The 19,942-nt window shown below is 55.7% G+C and overlaps 1 protein-coding gene across 6 annotated transcripts in view; it reads right to left on the reverse strand.

Annotated features, from left to right (window-relative positions):
• The window catches only part of SEMA4D (semaphorin 4D), a 122,187-nt gene that overhangs the window by 52,222 nt on the left and 50,023 nt on the right, over positions 1-19,942 (reverse strand). Inside the window, exon 1 of one of the 6 annotated variants that reach the window (XM_047761731.1) lies at positions 19,619-19,759. The exons of 3 other annotated variants lie outside the window; for them this stretch is intronic. The gene's annotated coding sequence lies outside the window, so the exon portion shown is untranslated. Of the gene's footprint in view, positions 1-1,883; positions 2,226-4,164; positions 4,186-19,618; positions 19,760-19,942 lie in introns of those variants that run through there. 2 more of the 6 variants (XM_047761732.1, XM_047761730.1) reach the window with 2 other exon arrangements.

The following is a 19,942-nucleotide window of genomic DNA, read 5'->3' on the forward strand; positions in this document are numbered from 1 at the left end:
CTCTTCCTAAAATGCACAGCCACGACATCAGCTTTTACTCCCAGTCCCTAGTCCACGAGCCTGAAAAGGTCTGAACTCAGGGTGCATCCTCTGACTCCAAACTTGCTCAAGCCCTGTCTTTCAGAGCCTGACTTGGCTGCCCCAGAGTGACCTCTGCCCACTCTTCTCAAAATGTGTGACACCCTAGGGCTCCCCTCAGGCTGCACGCCCCGCCCTGGCTCTCCAGCTTTCCTGCAGGGCTTTTAGAGCAAACGGTGACCCAGACTCACCCCCAGGCCTCCTAGTTGGAGCTCCCTGTGCACCCAGAGTCTGCATGACTTCAAGGGCTGAGAACCAGCAGAAGCACCTCCACCCTGCCCGCCTTTCCCAGGGGGACCCTGCCTTCTGCTCCACACACCCTGGCTGTGCCCCACCAAGAGCGGTCAAGCCTACAGAAAGCTTGGTTGTCATTCCAGCTGGGCTGACAGGCCAGGGCAGCCTGAAAACAGCCCTAGAACGGATGCCTAGATCCGGCCAAGCTTTGCTTACTGGGTCTCTTGAAAAATTATAAGCAAGAAGAATAACAAACATCCCACCAAAGCTGAAGGAGAGAAAGTAACCATTCATGAGAGCAAAGCAGGCACTCCGGCTGGATTCTCCAAGATTGCTCACATCTGGGGTTGCCACAAGGCTGCGCTATACTATACCCCCCACCCCAGCCCTGGTGCACTGGGCACGAGCCGGGGCGTCAACGGCACCATGAGACAGGAGGTGGTTCACTTCCCTGTGTCCAACCCCCTGGACTGTGCACACGCTTGACTGTAAATGCTGGATATCTGAAGGAGCCCTCAGTACGTGCCAAGAGACTTGGCAACCGAAGGCCACAGCCTCATGACCCCAACCATGGGGCACCAGCCGTGTGGCCCCCTGCTGCCTCTGGAACAGCAGTGACATCCACCCCCGGAGATCCCTGGTCCTTCACAGCTCTGGTGAGACAGGTTTTATGTGCTGCTGCCTCAGAGGAGAAAAAGCAACAACTGGTCTGGAGCCACAATCAGAGATGCAATTCCCCCTCAAGGGCCTCATTACCCAGAGGCCCTGTCAGCACATCCCAAGCTCTGGGACTGGCCATGGCACCGGGGGTGGGGTGGACACGTCGCAGCGAACAGGGCAGACACCGCTCCTGGCGGAATCCTTGTGTCTCCAGTTTGAATAGATGCGCCTTCTGCCCTGGAGCCAGCAGCTCCTACCCTTCCTTCTCCAGGAACTCAGGGCAGATGGGGGTGGAGGAGTGGGGGTGGGGTGGTGTCCTGGCCCCAGGCGGGCACTTCAGAAGCAGTGGTCCCTTCTCTTTGCCATTTGCCGGCTGGTGAAGCCATCATAGCATCCGCCCAGAACCACCAGGAATGGGGCTGGCACTGCGTCCTGTACCCACAGGTGCTCATGGCCCCTCTAAGTGTCCCCTGCGTGGTTTCACCAGGGGATAGGGCTCCTCTATCCCTGCATGGGGCTCCCAGACCCTGCCCAGCGGCAGGACAAGTGAGTCTCTCCTCTTGGAGGAGGAGAGCGGCCTGGGGCCTGGGATTCTCACCAAGTCCAGGCCTGAGCGGAGTTTCTTTTTTAAGTCCAAAACCACAAAATGCCACTCTCGTTGCCTTCCTATCCAGTGATTCCTTAAAAATACACAGCAGAAGTACAAAGTCAGGCCAGCTCGACCACAGGCCATTATCCAACTCCAGGGTCGGAGCCAACACCAGGCCTCTCCTTATACCCCAGCCTTCCCTCCGGGACGCGACTTCCCTCGAAGCTGGGCAAAAATCCATCAGGGGATCCACACGCTCCGGCCAGAGCGCCGTGAGGGGCCCAGGTCGCCTCACCCTGGCAGGACACAAAGGAACACTCACCATCCCGTCAGCCGGGCTCCAAGTCCACCTCAGTGATGGCTTCAGACTCCCAACTGCTCTCTGTGTGCACACGCCGGGGGCGTAAACCTTTCCACCTGATCCGCCAGCCTCCAGGTCCCTTGAAGGGGACTTGCAGGAACGTCACCTTAGTCCCCGGACTCGGCTGAGCACCGTGCAGCAGAGACAGTTGTTCTGAGACTCTGCTGCCTCTGCACCACCTCTGAACCCCACCAGCCCACGCCCGGTCAACAGTGGACCGAGGGGCCTCTGTGTGTCTGAGCCCAAGGCGCTGTGGGAGCCACCGGGAAGGTCAGAAGGGCACGCGGTCTGGAGAGACTGCCCTGATGGAAAACTCAAATACCTGCGTCCCTCCAGATGGCAGGAGGGAGCTGGGAGTCACCTCTGCTAAAATCCCCCGCGTGAAGTGAAGCCCAGGTTGCAGGGAGGCATCTGAGGTAACCGCACGCGCCCCACGGTCCAGAAATCCACTCTGCAGCCTCCACATGGGAGTGACCGCCCACGTTCCACAAGCCACGGCTTGCCGGGCCTTGGTCCCATTAACCGCAACCTGCCCTGGGGCCTGGCTTCATGGTCCCCGGGCCTGCACAGGGCCTGTCCTTCCAGCAGACAGCGTCCCACAGTGGGCGGGCGGAAGGAGGCGTTCCCTTTCTGAGCCCTGTGTCACTTTCCAGATGATTCAGCACATGTGAGACGTGGAAAAGTAACAGGTGGTGTGTCCCCATCACGCTGTCATCTTCCAGGTGAGGTCCAGCTGCAGGGTTAACCCCTCTGTCTCTGGCAGCCCCCAGGAGGCACCTCCCCTCGGACCACAGCCAGGGAGTGGGTTAGGAAGGAACAGAGGCAGAGGAGTCTCTAGCCGGGAGGTCTAGCCTCCCGAGACATGGGAACCAAAATCAACTAAAAAATAAATCTGAAAGATATTCTGGAACATTCTTATATCACAAGAACCTGGCTGCCCGCTCCGTCCCCACTGTGGTCCTGCCACTTCGTCCCTGTGGAAGATGGCATCTCAGCCCAGAAGCGCTGGGCTCCGTCACAATGGCACAGGGGCAGGGCACCTTCTTTGGCGTGGGCTGCGGTTACCACCTCATGCATTCTGGGTGCCCTCGTCCGGTGACAAGGGACACGGGAACAGGATGCAGGGATGGAGCAGGGGTGACCACAAATGTGGTCCTGAAATAGCACTGGTCAGAGGAAAGGGCTCGGTTTTCTCACATTTCAAGACCCTTTTTGGTTAAGATGCATATGGTGTTAAAGGGTGAGAAAAGGAGAAAGTGTTTCACAACAGCGCAGAGTACTACATCCAGCCACTGGTGACGGAACACGCCTGAAGATGCGAGAAAAAGAAGGTATACAGGCGTATAACTGGGTCACTCTGCTGCACAGCAGAAATTGACAGAACACTGTAAGTCAACTATAATAAATTAAAAAAGAAAAAAAGAGGAGCTAAGAAAAAAACATAGCAAAACAAACAGTGCTTCACTGCTCTCTCTTCTGGCCATTGGACTTACTCAGCTGATAGAAAACAGGGCTGTAAGCACACATCAAATGTCCCCTTTCTGTTGAGGGTGACACAGCTTGGAGGCCTGGCTTCTTGCAGAACTGGGCCTGGAGTGCGGCCAGCTGGCGGTGCCAACCCCACAGAAACAACCACCCCTCCTGACCACCCCTCCTTGACCCAGGCAAGATGCCATGAGAGACACAGGGCCAGGCCCTGATGACCACCGCCCCCAAGGAGGGCTCTGGTGGGGACAGTCTCCACACGACCCCTGTCTTCCTCACACTGTGCGACACAGGGCAGGAGCCCTTGGGGGCGAATGTTCACCTGCGGGGGCCCAGCAGGTGGATCTGCTGGTCCCTGGGGGTGGGAGAGTATGCCGGCGGGCTGACCTCAGAGAAAAGCGGCCTGGTCCCTGGTCCTGGGAACAGACGCCACCCTCATCTGCAAAGCTGGCCGCAGGCCAGGCCTCACCCAAGCACTTCTGCTTTCCCTGTGACCACACAGGAGGACGTGGTCTAGACAGATGTCCCTGGGCAATGTGGGCGCCACTTCCCATGAAGGCACTTCCTTATGCCCCCAGTGGTCACAGGTTCAGGCCAGCACCGCCCCCACCACGACAGCTTCCCTCCGGGCTTCACACTCAAGGCCACCAGTCTTGTCCCTGCCTCACTGCGTGCTGGACAAGGCGAGGGACTCGGGCAGGCCTGTGAGCACCAGCTGAGGGCTAAGTCTGGGCGCAGCCACGGGGGCCCGACATACCTTCAGGCACCCGGGTGGGTGCTGGGCAGCAGGGGAGAGGATGGGAGTCCTCGGCCAGATGCCTGCACGGCTCTCAGAGCACAAAGAAATCCTCAGAGCCCTGGAGGCCCCGGCCCCGCATTTGCACATTTCCGAGAGGAGGAACCTGAGACACACAGCTCTCAACCCTGCCCAGTCCGCCCCCCTACACCAGGACGGGGCTGTCCCCTGCACCGGGGCTCTGACCACACTCAGGCCAGCCCCACCTCCGTGTGGGGTGATGGGCACTGCCAGGAAGGAAGTGCTCCTGGAAAATGCAGAAAACAAGCGCCCACCCAGCTGGCTGTGGGGATACCAGGAAAAGCAGAATCCTTGCCCTGTTGTTCTCTGACCTTGTAGGCAGCCAGTGGGGCTTCTCTCAGAGCTGGCTGGGCACCCCCATGCCTTCCTTCCTTCCATCAGCCCCTCTGTGTCCCTGTCAGCCCCAAAGCTCTTGGTCTGGAAGCAGCTGCGAGGTAGAGGTTCCCAGGTGGGAATCGTCCATCTCAGGCCCAGGAAGCCACACGTCCCAGGGCACCGACAGCCAGGGCCCTCAGATCCTTCCCCAGCAATGGCCACCTGCTGCAGCCTGGAGGCAGCTCCCCCAGCTGGCAGGAGCCCCCCAGCCAGCAGCTACCCCCTCCCCCACCCCAGTTCCCTCCAGTCTTAGCCTCACTCGTCTCCTGTGAAAGGCCAGGGAGACCCACGGAGGAGCACTGAGTCCCTGTCACCACTGCAGGAGCCCTCCTGGGATGAGAAGAGGCTGAGTCAGGCCACCTACGCCCCCAAGAACGTGCTGACGTCCACAAGGATTCCTCCTCCAGCAACCGTGACCATCATCCGACACTCGCAGATAAGAGCGCCAAAGGCCTGCAAACTGCCAAGAGCCACGTCAGTGTCGCACAGCGGGGTCAGTGCCTGAAACCTGCCACCTAACCCCAGGCCTGCCCCCACCCCAACACCACCTCGCCACTCCTCAGTGCTGGAACGTGGAAACGTCCCCACTCCTCTGTCAGAGACCCTGACCCAGGAAGACGCCAGCGAGTCACTAAGCACATCTGGGCCACACTGGGCTTAGCCGAATCCAGTTTCTCATCCAAAATCTCCACTTGCTGCAAGTTAGGAGTCCAGTGGACACTTTGAAAAGGATGGTTCTGACCAAGGACGGCTGCATCTGAATCTGCAGGCCACCTACGTGTCCCGGCCTTCCGGAGATCCTTGCCCCCAAGGGAGTGCAAGAGGCAGGCCCTTTCCAAATAAGTGCAACTGTGCTAATGACTAGCTCAGGCAGGAGTGCGCACCACCCCTCTCTCTGGCTGGCTTTAAAAAAAGAGCGTTAGAGGGAGTTCCTACTGTTGCTCAGTGGAGACGAATCCGACTAGTATCCATGAGGACTCAGGTTCAATCCCTGGCCTCACTCAGTGGGTTAAGGATCCGGTGTTGCTGTGGCTGTGGTGTAAGCCGGCAGCTGTAGCTCTGATTCGACCCCTAGGCCTGGGAACCTCCATATGCTGAGGGCGTGGGCCTAAAAATAAATAAATAAATAAAATGAATAAAAAAGGGCATTAGCGTGAAATGAAACAATGCACACAAGCTGCAGGCCACACAGTGAATGAAGACTGACTCATTTCATGCTCAGAAGCATCGGGTTTCTGTTCAATGTTAAGCTGTCTCAGACAGGACATTCTGAAAACGCAAGTGATGAGACAACCTCATTAAAAACTTGTTAACTATGAAGTTTGGAAAGGACGTTTCCAAAGTTGCTGCTTCATCCTGACCTGTGGCCAGAGGGGAGCAACCCGTGGGCAGCTTCACAGGAGGGGACGGTCACAGCTGGCTGCCCAGGACAAACTCCATGTTTGGGACAGCAAGCACACTCAAAGCATCCACAGGTCACTGGCTAGAAAGGAAGTTTCTAGAAACATTTCAGGCACACGGAGGGGGATCACTCAGAGGTGAGGACACACATAACAAGGCTCCCAATTTGCAGACCAGGAACGTGAAGTGTCAGCTGGTCCAGCCCACTCTTTAGCCCCCTTGCTTCCTACACGGCAAGGTCCCTGGGCTCATCTCTCTTCTATCCCCCAAAGCCAGGGAGAGCCCTGCTGGGTAACACACCCCCCCCCAACACCCCCCCCCAACACACACACACACCTGCATGGAACCCGTTATTGGTGAATTAAAGTCCTCTCAGTCTTCAGTGGAGAACAACTTACTGCCTTGCTGGGGGTATGCACCCCCAGGAATTGCAAAGTCTCCCCCTCGGGCTGCAGCACAGCCTGTGGACCATATCTTCCCAGGCCAAAGGGACCCACAAAAGTTATTGCTCCCTGGTGAGGGTGGAGCTGGGCCTGGCTTCCTGGAGGAGTCTGACAAGCTCAGCCACGCTTCTTTCCTCAGACTCAGCATTCCCACAAGTTCACAGGATGCCAGCCCGGGAAGGTTTATCGCCACATCACTTCAACGAAAGCAAAAATGTATCATCTAAATGTATACTCATCAGGAACTGGCTAAATAAATAATATCACAGCAAGCTCCGCAGGCAATGCAAGCCATCAGATCAATGCTGAAGACAATAGACCATTAAAGGCAAAGTAGAGATGATCAAACAGCACTTAAAGGTGAGCTTATTCATGTTAAGAAAAAAACAGCCACAAAAGCTCATGCCCAGAAGAGCGTAGGCACCACAGCTCTACTGGAGACGACTCTGTGATCCCACACGGGGCGGCACTATCTGCCTTTGCGGGCGAGCTCTCTGGGGCCAAGCACACCTGACCTTGGAGCCTGGGGCATCAGGCAGACTGCCTAGGACCACCTGTTTGGTGGGGCGGGGGCACAGGTGCATGCTCAGTTCTGGGCAGGCAACTCTCGAGTATGTTTAAATATTTTCTTTGGACTTTTCTACATCGTCTAGTTTTTTTACATTAGGAAATGCATTTTTCGGTATTTTTCTTACAAAACAATAATGTCATTTCCAAACGACAGCAGTTCCTCCAGATTCTCTTTTTACCCCAGGCCACCTCACAGCAAAGAGGAAGGTGGCCCTGAGTGCCCCCAGGAGCGCAGTTCTGCCATCCTCAGTCCAGTACCTCCGGCCATCAGCCAAGCCAGGATCTGCATTTCCAAGTCCCCAACACCCCAAATCTCATCTGCTGGTGTCACACCTCACTCACCTCCACATCTGTGCCGCTCTGCCCCATCAAGTTGGACCCATCCATTTACCCCCAAAAGGGTCATAAATGAGTCTGGGTGATGGGCCTAGCTGCCCAGGTTTGAGCTCTGGGTCCCTTTAGCAGCTGTGTGACCCCAGGCCAGCTACTTAACCCCCTGGCCCCTAGAATTCTGAGCTGTAAGGCGGAGCCGGCCTTAAAAGGAACCTGTGTCATTTGTAACACCACTCGGCATGATGGATGACAACCACTAATGTCAGAAATGACGTTAAAATCCACCACGAAACGGCCCAGGGCCATTTGCTAAGCCTTTAATGAGACCATCACATTGCAGTGGCCTGATCCTGCTTAAGGCAGAGCCTTCAAAAACCAACTCTGGGAGTTCCCATCGTGGCTCAGCAGAAACGAATCTGACTAGGACCCATGAGGATGAAGGTTCAATCCCTGGCCTTGCTCAGTGCGTTAAGGATCTGGTGTTGCCATGGGCTATGGTATGGGTTGCAGACGTGGCTCGGATCTGGCATTGCTGTGGCTGTGGTGCAGGCCGGCAGCTGCAGCTCCATTTCGACCCCTAGCCTGGGAACCTCCATAAGCAGTGAGTGGTTGCAGCCCTAAAAAGACCAAAACCAAAAATACCCCCCCACCCAGTTCTGCCAAGTTTCACAGTTTGCTCTTTCTCTAAGGACTTCTCCCCAAAGAAACTGATCAGAGGGGGAAAGAGCTTTGTCCTGGCTATCTGAGGAAATCCACCTCTTTCTTCTATGCAACTCCAAGCTCTGGTCTTGGCCTGTGACTCTCACCTCCTGTCCTAAAAGATGTCACCCTGCAGGGTGGCACCTGCTTCCCTGAGGACACCTCGGGACAGGCGCTGCTGATGTGAGCTACTGACTCATGCAGGGACCTAACATTCACACTTCACAGCAAAAAGAGGAAGACCCGTGGAGGGGAGGAGGACACGGAGAGGCACCCCCTGGCCCTGCTGGCACACCGAACACTCCCAAGGGACTGCACTGCCCACTCCACAGTCCTGCCACTCTGCGCTCCAGGCCACCCCCACTGCCTCCTGTGCCCCAGGGGTGAGGCCCACACGGGGACAGCAGGAGCAGTGCCCACAGCTGCCAGCCACCTGAGACACCAGCAATCAATGGGGAATCACTTCATTGATTTAACTCTAAGACATTCAGTCACTGGGGAGAGTATCCCTCAAATGGCCCTCCCCAGTCTTGGATGCGGCTGCCACTGGATCATCAGAGTTTCAAGTGGTTGGAGGAGGGAACGTCTGAAGAGATGGAGAGCCATCAAGGTCCACGATGGGAGGGGGTGCTGGCCCAGGGTCGTCCCCAACAGGCAGGTGCAGGGCCTCCCCAGGCTGGCCAGGCACAGCTTCTGCCACTGCTCGGTGTCTCCATCCTCCACCCCCATTCATGGAGGCCAAGGTCATGCCAGCTCAGTGGGAGACAGACCCAACCCACAGCCCTGCACCCATAACACTTGCTGTCCAGGGAGAAGAAAGCCCTGATCAATGGTCACAGGAGGACTCAGGTGCAAGTGCCTATGGGCTCATCACAAACAGGACAGAATCAGGGGGCAGGACCAACAGAGTGTGGTCAGTGCCGAGGAAGCCAGCAGGTCAGCAAGTGTCCAACTGGGGCAGTTTGGTGAATTCAAGGGTCAGTGGGCCAATGCATAAGCTAAACCGTGTCTCAGGTGCAGACACCCAGGAGGCCTGTGACAGGGCTGGGTCTGGGAGCATGGGGATAGTGGAACTCTGCCCCTGAAACCAGAGGCTGCCCCAAGGAGAGGGCAGGTGACTGGGCCTCTGCTCAGGAAGGCTCCAGGCTCTGCATGCTCCTCTGGCCTCATCCACACCACCCCCAGTCCTGTTGGTGGTGCATGCCCAGAGCCCACGGCCACTTGCCTGGCCCCGAATGCATGAGCACCCCACACAGAGCACATGCTGGGTCAGGTCTCTGAGGCAGGAAGGCTGGACGGGGGAGAGGCCTGGCCAGCACGGCCGAGCCAATGCTGAAAGCTCCTGCTCCCAGCAGGAACTCCATCTCAGTGCAGCTGGGGTCAGGGCAGAGCCCAGGCACCCTTCCTGCTCCCCCTACCTGTACCCCAAGACCTGCCCCTTCCCAGGCCAGCAGGACTTCCAGGCCCTCTCTAGCTGCTCTCTGTAGCGCCTGTGGTCTAGAAGGTGGGAGGCAGAGCTCCATCCCAGGCCAGCAGAAGCAGCAGCGAGGTCCTGTGGGCACATTCTCAGCTCCCCACAGCCCCGCGAGTTTGCACAGTTTGCCCCCTGTGTAAACCCTCCAGGTGATTGCTGCCTGAAGTTGGAATGCCATAGTCTGGATGATGCAGTTTCACATTGGATTGACACTTTCTTTGTTGCTCGGTAATGGTTTCATTTATCTTGTCTCCGTATGTGGTTCTGAAGCTCTTCTGAGCACAAAACCACTTCTTAAGGGACCTATGTTGGTCTCCTATGGCTGCTATAACAAATTACCGCAAACCTGGTGGCTTAAAACAGCATAAATCTATGGCGTTCCCGACGTGGCAAAGTGAAAACAAATCCGACTAGGAACCCTGAGGTTGCAGGTTCTATCCCTGGCCTCACTCAGTGGGTTAAGGATCCGGCATTGCAGTGAGCTGTGGCGTAGCTCACAGATGCGGCTTGGATCCTGCCTTGCTGTGGCTGTGGCGTAGACTGGTGGCTACAGCTCCGATTAAACCCCTAGCCTGGGAACCTCCATATGCCGCAGGTGTGGTCCTAAAAAGCACAAAACAAACAAACAAACCAAAACAAAAAACAAAAAAAACGCACCCAAACAAACAGCATAAATTTATTACCCCAACAGTTCTGGAGGTCATAAGTCTGCCTGCCATAGGACTGACTGGGCTAAAATCCAAGAGTTGGCAGAGTTCCTTCCAGAGGCTCTAAGGAGAACTGCCACCTTGCCTTCTCCTGCTTCCAGAGCCCTCTCCTGCATTCCTTGGCTCACAGCTCATTCCTCTACCTGAAAGCGAGGAAAGAGGGACAGGCCAAAGAGACCACTCTGGCAAAAGGATCACTTTGAGCTGAAGGTAACTGAGGATAGCAGCTACAGGAGGAGCTCCCTGCCCTCCGCCACTTGCCTAAAAGCAGAACATAAATCGCTCTGCACAAGTGAACCCGAGATAGCACTGACTCTGCATAATGCACCTTACTAAACACCCTTTATCAACCATAGGCTTCCGAGCCACCTTCTCACAACTGACTGTCCCCTGAGCCCAGCCCCCCTCGCCTTTGTCCTGTCACTTCACAATGTATTGCCCTTTGTTAAAATGATACATCAGCCCCAAGCCTAATGGTGTCTTTGGGTTATTCTTTTATGTGAAGCCCCTGTGCATGTAACAATATTAAATTATGTATGCCTTTTCCTCTGTGAATCTCTCGTCAATTTAATTCACAGGCTCCACTTCCAGAACCTAAGAAAGTAGAGGAAGTTTTTCCGTCCCTATGCCAGCACCATAGCATCTTCTTTCCTCTCTGCCCTCCTGACTCCAACTAGGACCCTTAGGACATTCAGGGTCTATGCAGATAAACTGGAATAATCTCCCTATCCCAACACCCTCAACTTAATCACACCTGCAAAGTCCCTTTAACAGGTAAGGGAAGCAGCATATTTGCAGGTTCCAGGGATTAGAATGTGAGCATCTTTAGGGACCGTTACTCCGGCTCCTGCAGCCTCAGAGCGGACCTCCACTGTTATTGGGTAATGTGGCCCCATGTGGGCACAACTCCTGATTTTTTTTTTTTCCTGGAAAAAATTAGATTTTTAGGTGGTCTCCCAACTTCTTGATGTTGAAAAGAAATTAAGATGTAATTGTTTAACCCTGGAAGTTCATACAAAACTTGTGTCTTCTGAGGGCTGAGAAAGCCGGCCTGAGAGCTCAGAGTCCACCTAGGGCTGCGTGGGGCGGCCAGAGGGGAGGCCGCCACTCCTGCCCATTCTCCATGAGGACAGACCCTGGGAGATGCCGACACAGAAATCCATGCTAGGAAACATCAGAAAGAGGGCGATCGTAAAGTAGTGTTGATTTTTTAAGAATGCTGGTTGAATGGAAATGCAAATGACTGTTAATAGGAACTGGAAAATAACAAGAAGGAAACCACACATTCCAAGGCAATCTGCTTGATGAGTAATTCAGATGCAAATTTTACCCTAATTTTGGAGGGATTACAAGCACCCCCATTCACAGCCCTATTCCTATGTTAATTCTAATCTCAGAGCACCCCCCCCCACTGTTCCCAGTCTGGGCACTTTCCCGCCACTGTCTCTTTTTATGAGGCCTCCAAGCACTGGTGGCTTTTCCAAGCCACCACGGTGGCATTTCTGGTGTGTTTCTGGCCCTCTCCCTGGACCAGCTCCCCGGGACAGCACCCGCCCTAGTTTTTTGCTTTCGCACGCTTCAGTCCTACTGGATACGGGGCCCGGTGTGCACCTCACTTCCCAAAACTACGTTTGAAGGAAAACCCTGGACAGCAGCCACACCTGCTTCTTAACGCAGAACCATAAGGACTTAGGACCAGGTCCACCCATGCTCCACCTGCTGCCTGCCTTGGTGTCTGTGGCCTTGATGCACTTCTTACGGAGCAGATGTGACAGGGAGAAACCAAGAGATCTAAGCCACCCTAATTACAAAGGGAGGCAGTAAAGGCCCCCAGCCCCATGTCTGCCTCTGCCGTGGCACGTCCACAGGGACCCAAATCAGCTGCCCAGGGACAGGACCCAGGAGCAGCCCCAGGCCCAGAGAGCACCTGCCCGCATCACAGACTCAGCCCCAGACACTTGCTGACCTGCCAGATGGACAGATGCACTTCTCATAGACATACTCCTCCGGTCTTTGAGACAGTGACGGGTCATTCAGGTTCTAGTCACTCAGTTACAGGGATCAGAGGCTTTGCCTGATCACTCAGCCAGTCCCCCCTCAGACTGAGCTATGAGAACCAAAAACCCATCTGCATGAATGCTAAGACAATTCTGGGATGCACTCGGCCCCACTGTCCACATTTCCCCATGGATGAAATGGGGGCGATCATACGTCAACCCAGTTACTTAGAGGATTAAACGAGGTCACTGTTGTCAAGCACTAAGAGCAAAAAAAGCAAACTCTGGTTTTTATGTATTCTTCTACTCAGAAACTTACAGAGCCTTTTTGGATTTTTCTAGTAGAAAATAACAACTCACACCATCTGGCAAAAAAGAAGAGAAAAAAGAAAACGCTGGCTCCTTGGCAGCAAACCCTAATGAGCCAAGGCCCCACTGCCCGGCCCCGCTGGCCTCACCTCTCCTGGGGCTGAACTCGCCGGCTGGCTCCCCGGCCCCGCACTGGCCACAGGGAAGACGGCGCTCAGGATGCAGTCTGGCTCGGCCAACGCCTCCTCACAGGGAGCCTGCTGCCCAGGGCGACTGTCCTGACACCACGGCGTCTCTGGCTGCAGCCCAGGTGGGGCCACGGAGACAGGCCACAGGCAGCTGGGCCCACTGGGGCCACGACAAGGGGCCGTTCAGCAGCAGGACAAGGCCCCCACAGTGAGCCTGCCTCGGGCCGTGGAACACGCTTGCCCCATTCTTGTCCCTTTCAATGGCCAGCTGTGCGCAATGTGGGCCCGATTGTTCTCCTGGGTGGCTCATTCAGGGGTGCAGGCAGGGCCGGCCCAGGCCGAGGCAGGAGGAAGGAGCTTCCATCCCGGGGAGAAAGGCGCCTTAGAGCCCCGTGGGGAAAGGGGTGGGGTGCTGCCAAGGGTGGGCCCCTGGGTGCCCGAGGATCATGCAGGCCAGGCCATGTGCTCACCAGGGGCCTCGGGGGAAGGCTGGGAGCTGCCCCTCTTCCAGGCTCTCTTGTAGGGCTCTGGGCAAGCTCCTTAGTCTCTCAAGTGTCAGTGTCCAGCCTTGAAAACTGGGACAGTGGAGACATCTGGTTGGGCGCTGGCCATGCGGTGGTGGTAAGGTGAGGATGGCACACAGCCCCCTGCACCAGCCCAAAGGCCAACACAGGAAGAACGCTGGCAAGGTGTCACCTCGTCTGCCTCCTGACTGCTACCCAGCAGGATGTCCTCCTGCAAGTGGGCCTAACCCAGGGACAACCACAAAGTCTGTGAAGGGTGGCTGGGCGGGGTTCCCTAGCACCAGTGCAGCCCTGGCTGTCCCCACCACCCTGCAGGGCCTGGAAGGGGGCACAGCGTGGGGATGGTGATGCCCACACCTGGTTGTGAACCAGCATGAAGAGGTGGCACATGCTGCAGTTCCACCTCCCATACGTGGCCTCCGACCCATAACCACCCTCAACAGGGAGCAGGCCTGCAGCTCTACGGCTGCCACGAGCCGTTCCATGCTCCACGACGGGAGGACATGGGCCTGGCACGCAGCAGTGCCTGGTGATGCTGGGTGCTGACCTACTTGTGCCACCCACGACAGGCACGGGCCCCTGATGTCTGCCTCTGGTCACGGCGGTCCCCAGGATGGAGGCCTGGCTAACATGTCCAGCACTAAGGAAGCTGGGATGAGACGTGGGCAGACACGGGGTGACTGCTGCACACGCTGGGTGCCCAAGCCTTGGTCATACACTGGACTAGGACCTGTTACACCCATTGGACAGACAGAGCTACACTATACAAGAGGCCCACACCCTGTCCTGGCAGGACAGAAACTTGCTTGGTTCCAGACCTCAACTCTAAACTCCCTGAAACCCAGCCACCAAGGTCCAGATCCATCCCACATGCTGAGACAAACAGCACACAGGCAGCTGCCAGCACGATGGCCCTCTCTAACCGGATGGTTCCTAACGATCCGCCGGGGCAGGGGAGGGGGTCCACCTGTGCCGGTTCAGCGAGACAGGGACAAGAAGCGATGACGCGGACCCTGCAGGGAGCGGCCCCTCCTGAACCCAGGCACCTCTCACCTTCCTCCCCCTCAGAGCCTTTGGTGACAATGCCCTGAGCATCAGACCTGGAGACAAGTCACAGGAGAGGCAGGAGGGTCATGGCTGATGCTCCGTGGGCTTGGTGGGAATGTCACACCCTGGGGTGGCTTGGGGATGACTTTCAGAGCCTCCCAGGGCCTTGCGGCGACTCTCACCAGAAATCCAAGAAGGCACGCTTGACGATCTGGCAGATGGAGCCAGGTGACTGTGACTCAGCTAGTGACAGAGCTGGGCTCATGAAATTAGAGAAAACCTGAATCCATCCCATCATGAGTTAAAAGTGGCTCCAGTCAAACCAGCATTACGAAAACACTTTATTCTGTCACTCATGAGAGACAAGGATGTTTCTAGATTTAAAGATACATTGAGGCAATGAGCTGAAGTATTCTTCATACTCATGGACTAGAATTATACATAATTCATGTATTTTAAGACATTTAGAAGGTCTGAAATATGCTTTATAGTTTTAGGATATTTTCATAAGACTTATAATACATGAGCTGACCATTTTCAAGAACAGTTTCTTTGAATCCTTTAAGGTCTAATTGCTGAGAGTCGAAACCACTCTGGTCGGAAAATTGTCTATGAAGGTAATTAACTCTGAAGGCAATTTTCTTAAAGTGGCAGTAATCTTTTTTTTTTTTTTTTTTTTCCCTAGGGCCGCACCCGCTGCGTATGGAGGTTCCCCGGCTAGGGGTCGAATCGGAGCTGTAGCTGCTGGCCTACGCCAGAGCCACAGTAACATGGGATCCGAGCCGTGTCTGCGACCTACCCCACAGCTCGCGGCAACACTGGATCCCCAACCCACTGAGCAAGGCCAGGGAATCTAACCCACAACCTCATGGTTCCTAGCTGGATTTGTTAACCACTGGGAAAGCAGCAGTAATCTTAAATGAAACATCCATGGGGAACCACTTTTCCTCAGTGATAAAAGATTTTACAAAGAAATCAAGGTACCAAACAGAAGCTAAGGATTTCAAACAGTAGCTTTCACCATCCACAAATAATGAGAGGCAAAATTCAATTGAAAAGGCGCTCCTCTGATCTGCACTAGCTCAACAGACTGATCTCAAGATCTCCGCAGCCCGCCCAGACCTCAGGCCCAAAATGCACTGATTGAGAGGTCAATTCGCTTTATGGGAAAAAGCAAAAGAAGTGTCTATGTTTAAAAACCTACTTACAGGTACTTGTACCTTGGCCAAAAGTTAGCAAAGAACCCACTGCACAAATTTTGGTCAAATGAAAACCACCTGACACATGCTCAATCTCACCACATTGCGGCATCAATTTTAAGCATCAGGGATACACAGCATAATAATTCTGCTGTCATCATATGGCTTTGGTCACTGCTGCCAAGCACCAGCCAGGGTGTGGAAAAGTGCCAGGGACAGACTGGCCTGCTTTCAGTCTCACCCAGCCCAGCCCAGTAGTCCAGCCCTCCCTCTGACCTGACCCTCATCATGTTGGCCACTTGGGACACGGGGCTTCTCTCCTACAGCCCCCCTCACCTGCACATGGCTGTTCCCAGGTACGCTGACCCCTTTGGCCCTGGCCTCTGCTCGGGCACCTTGCACCCATCAGCCATCCAGGGCATCCTCTGCACCCTTCAAATGCAGCCTGGCCCCCTCTGGGTAACATGCTCCAGATCTCCCGGAAAAAAGGAGGTGTGAAGGAAAGACCATCAAGGGCGCTCTGAGGGGGTCTACGCAATGGACAGACTGCCCTGGGGACTCTCAGAAGTATGCGTGATGGACAGGCCATGGTCCACTTGGAGGAAACGTGAGTTTCCAGGCAGGGAACCCAAAGGTCCCACCACATCAGGGCCACAGCCAGAAGAGATGTGGTCAGAGTGCTGATGCCGAAAGAGCGACCCAGGGCTCTGACCACCGAGCCTGGGGCCAGGCTATGTCAGGGTGTCCTGGCCATGAGAAGGGTGAAGGGAGCCCAGAGGCAGCGGGAGAAAGAAGGCACCCCCCAAGTGGGGGCTCCTTCTTGGGGCTGTAGGGACCCCCAATGCCCAGCCCCCAGCTGCCATCCTGGCTACTGCCTGCATGCACGACCCCAGGTCCCTCGCACCACTTCACCTCCACACCGGACCAATGCTTCCTGTCTCCTTCCTACCTGGGCCTGCACCAAAATCCCATTAAACAGTGGCCTCTGGCCAGCAATGCAGGTCAGGCTCAACCACAAGGATGAAGGCCTGGGGGCTGGTGGGAGGGCGGGCACCTCTTGCAGAGGGCTATGACCCGGGTGGGCAGGGAGGAGGGGGATGTGGGGGCGCTGGCAGGGCCTCCCAGAGCTCTTGTCCCACAGTTGTTTATTTTTCTTATTCTTTGCTTTTTAGGCTGCACCCAAGGCATATGGACATTCCCAGGCTAGGGGTCGAGTCAGAGCTACAGCTGCCGGCCACAGCCACAGCCACACAATGCAGGATCTGAGCTGTGTCAATGACCTAACACCACAGCTCATGGCAATGCCGGATCCTTAACTCACTGATCGCGGCCAGGGATGGAACCCACATCCTATGGATACTGGTCAGGTTCATAACCCACTGAGCCATAAGGGGAGCTCCATCCCACAGCTGTTTAAACATTTCCCTTCCCCGGTGCACATGCAACTCAATGTGCACATGCCTAAAGCGTGCAGGTAAGGACTTGCCAACCGTCACACGTGAGGCTGGTAAGTCCTGTGTTACTAACGCCCCCTCCCCAGCCAGGGCACCGGAAGCACATCTCAGGTCCTTCCCATCCCTGCTGGCCACAGCCTCTGGGCCCTGACTTAGGTCTACTACCCCATCCCTGTGTGGCCTGGGTCATGGTCAGAGCCAGAGCAATGGGAGGGGCTCCGTGGGATGGATGCCGAGGGCTGCCCAGGGCTCACCCATGGCCCCACTGATGCGGAAGGAGGGGCTTCATGCGCTCAAGCTTCCCAGTGTCTATTAAATGCAAACAGCTCTGCAAAGAACACTGAACTTCTTGTTGGGTCACAGCAGCACAGGAGGAAGTATAAGGAACTGGCCAGCTTCTGGGTGCCTGCGAAACCTCAGAGGAGTGGGTGCTTGCAGCGAGGATGGGCAGGCGCCAGCACGATCTGAAACATCAGAAGCTGCCTGGAAATACAGTCCAAGGTAAAATTTGCAAAGACGGGATTTTCACTTCTGCAGGTGCTCAAGAGCTGACAGAGAATCTGCACCTCACAGCTTCCCTGCCTAAGCTCTGGTGTCAAAACCTACTCGTGGGGGTTCCCCTGCATGCAGTGGAGGCGATCAGCACTCGTACTGCTGGGTTAGGCTGTGGTCCTCGGCCCGCCCTCCTCACCCCTCCCCAGTAAGGAAGCAAGCCAGACAAGCGGGCACAGACCCTGGGGCAGCACTGGAACCTGGTTCACATGCACCAGGCAAAGAGCTATGCCACCGTGTGCTGGGACCATCCACAAACTCCGAGGACAGCCGAGCATAAGCAGCCAACACTGCGTCTAGAAAACCCGAGTCACCCAGGAGGAACACGCGTAACAGCTGCAGACGCCACTCCTGCAGCAGCGCCAGCTGCTCCCCACCCCCAGCTTCCTTGCCGAGGGGCCTGCTCCTCATCCTCCTCCCACACGGAGGCTCCTGGGTCTCCTTCTGGGGATTGCAGAGTAGACATGCGCAGTCCAGTTGTTCCTGCACAGTCTCTAGCCACCGTGGAGGATAAACGAGGCCGCCCCAAAAAGTGTGTCTTGGACCCCACCCACCCACAACTGCCAGGCCATGGGCAGCTGCCAAAGGAGGACTTTCACAGGGCACGGAGGGACAGGACAGCCCTGGGCCCGTAGCACCGACATCCACCCCACCCACTCCACCCCCTCCTCCGCGGAGCCCAGCTTCCTTATGTGAGTCTGCTGTCAGTCCTGTGCGGGCTCAGGTGCATGCAGCTCAAGGCACACCTCCACCTGCAGTGTGGGTGGGGCTGGGGCCACAAGAAGGTAAGCACAGGCCCCGACCTCACCAGGCTCCCAGCGTGGGTGGGACAGTGCATCCTGGACAGCACAGAGGGAGTCTGAACACAAAGGGCATTTAGGGGACACAGAGGACATCTGGGGGACACAAGGGGCATTTGGGGACACAGGGTGCTGCTGCCCAGAGTCAGTGCCCAGGTGTGAGCTCCTGAAGGCAGCCGTCAGACATGGGGTACCTGGGGAATTCACACACTCCAAGGGCACAAGCCCCCACCATGTACACGCACGCCCCACCACGTGCAGAGTAACTGCACCCACACCCAGCAAAAACCCACGCCATGGCAAGTCCCCAACATGACAGCAGAGCCAGTGCAACGGGTTCTCCTGTCACTCCACCCATGATAATCAACTTGTGTTCTGTTTAGAGCCTTATTTCTTAGACTCTATCTCACTTGTTTAACAGTGTTTCCAAATTCTGCACACACAGAGGGGTGATTTTACGCAGCCTGAGGGACTCTGGGTCCTCTTCTACCCGGCCCTCCCTCCAACCTCCACCACACCTTTCTGCCCACTGCCCCTGGCAGCACAGCCCTCATGCGCCCACCCAGATCTTCATCTGCCCAGGAGCCAGGAGACACTCGTGACATGGACACTCAGTCATGAGTGTGTGTATACACGCAAACAGTCCTATAATGTCTCATCACACAGAGCCTAGCAATGCAGGGCGGGGCGGGGGGGGGGGGTCCTTCACCAGCTGCTGAAACACATTCTACATACAGCAGCCACCAATGTAATGCTGGCTCGTGGCAGACAAACAGGCCAGTGAGAGGCAAAGGAGAATCCCTGACAGGAACCAGTTTACAGGAGACTAACGTACCACAGAGTGGGAGTTCAATTCACTGGTCAAAGGATGAATTATTAAAGAATGAGTGCTGGCACACTGGAAGGAAAGCAAATTGGACTCCCTCTCTCCCAGGCACCTTACTCCAGGTTCTGCAAAAGCGTGCAATGCTGCTCCAGAGCAGAATCTGTACACCAAACAACAGAACGCCTGCCAGCTCAGGAGACAGCCTGTGGAGCCTTCCTAACAAACACGGGTGCCCAGAAGCTGTAAAAGCAAAGGGAGACATGCTCAACTGTGCAGTGATTTCATCTTGATGACAAGCGACACTTTAATAAATTTAACTAGCAAACCACAGAACTGGAAATACATGTCTACAAGGCGGAAGAGAATTGCCAACATCTCCAACAAGTCAACAGCCCTACCAATGGGCGCAGGAAGGAGACACACCCCGAGAGAAACATGGGCAAAGAACACAAATGGGCGAGTCACAGACGCGTGGGATCTCTGAGCACAAACTCACCAGATGCAAGGGTACACCCGTCGAGTAACACAGCTGCAGCTCTGCGGCCCCTCTCTGACCAACAAAGTCAGAGAGGCCACTCCTGCCAAGAGAACGTGCGGGAGCAGGCCAGGCACTTGTCCCCACATGGACCGGGGACGGGACGGACTGCTAGATCTTTTGGGAAAGTGATCTGGCATCATCTATAAAACAAAGAGACACACACCCTGACCCAGCAGGGCCACTCCCTGAAATCCACGCCTGAATCACAGCCGCACGCATGTGGCCAGGGTATTTACGGTAGAGCTGTTTACACTGGCTGTGTTCCTTTTCTGTGGCAGCTCT

This window comes from Phacochoerus africanus, chromosome 15, assembly GCF_016906955.1.
Source record: "Phacochoerus africanus isolate WHEZ1 chromosome 15, ROS_Pafr_v1, whole genome shotgun sequence".
Taxonomy (NCBI): domain Eukaryota; kingdom Metazoa; phylum Chordata; class Mammalia; order Artiodactyla; family Suidae; genus Phacochoerus; species Phacochoerus africanus.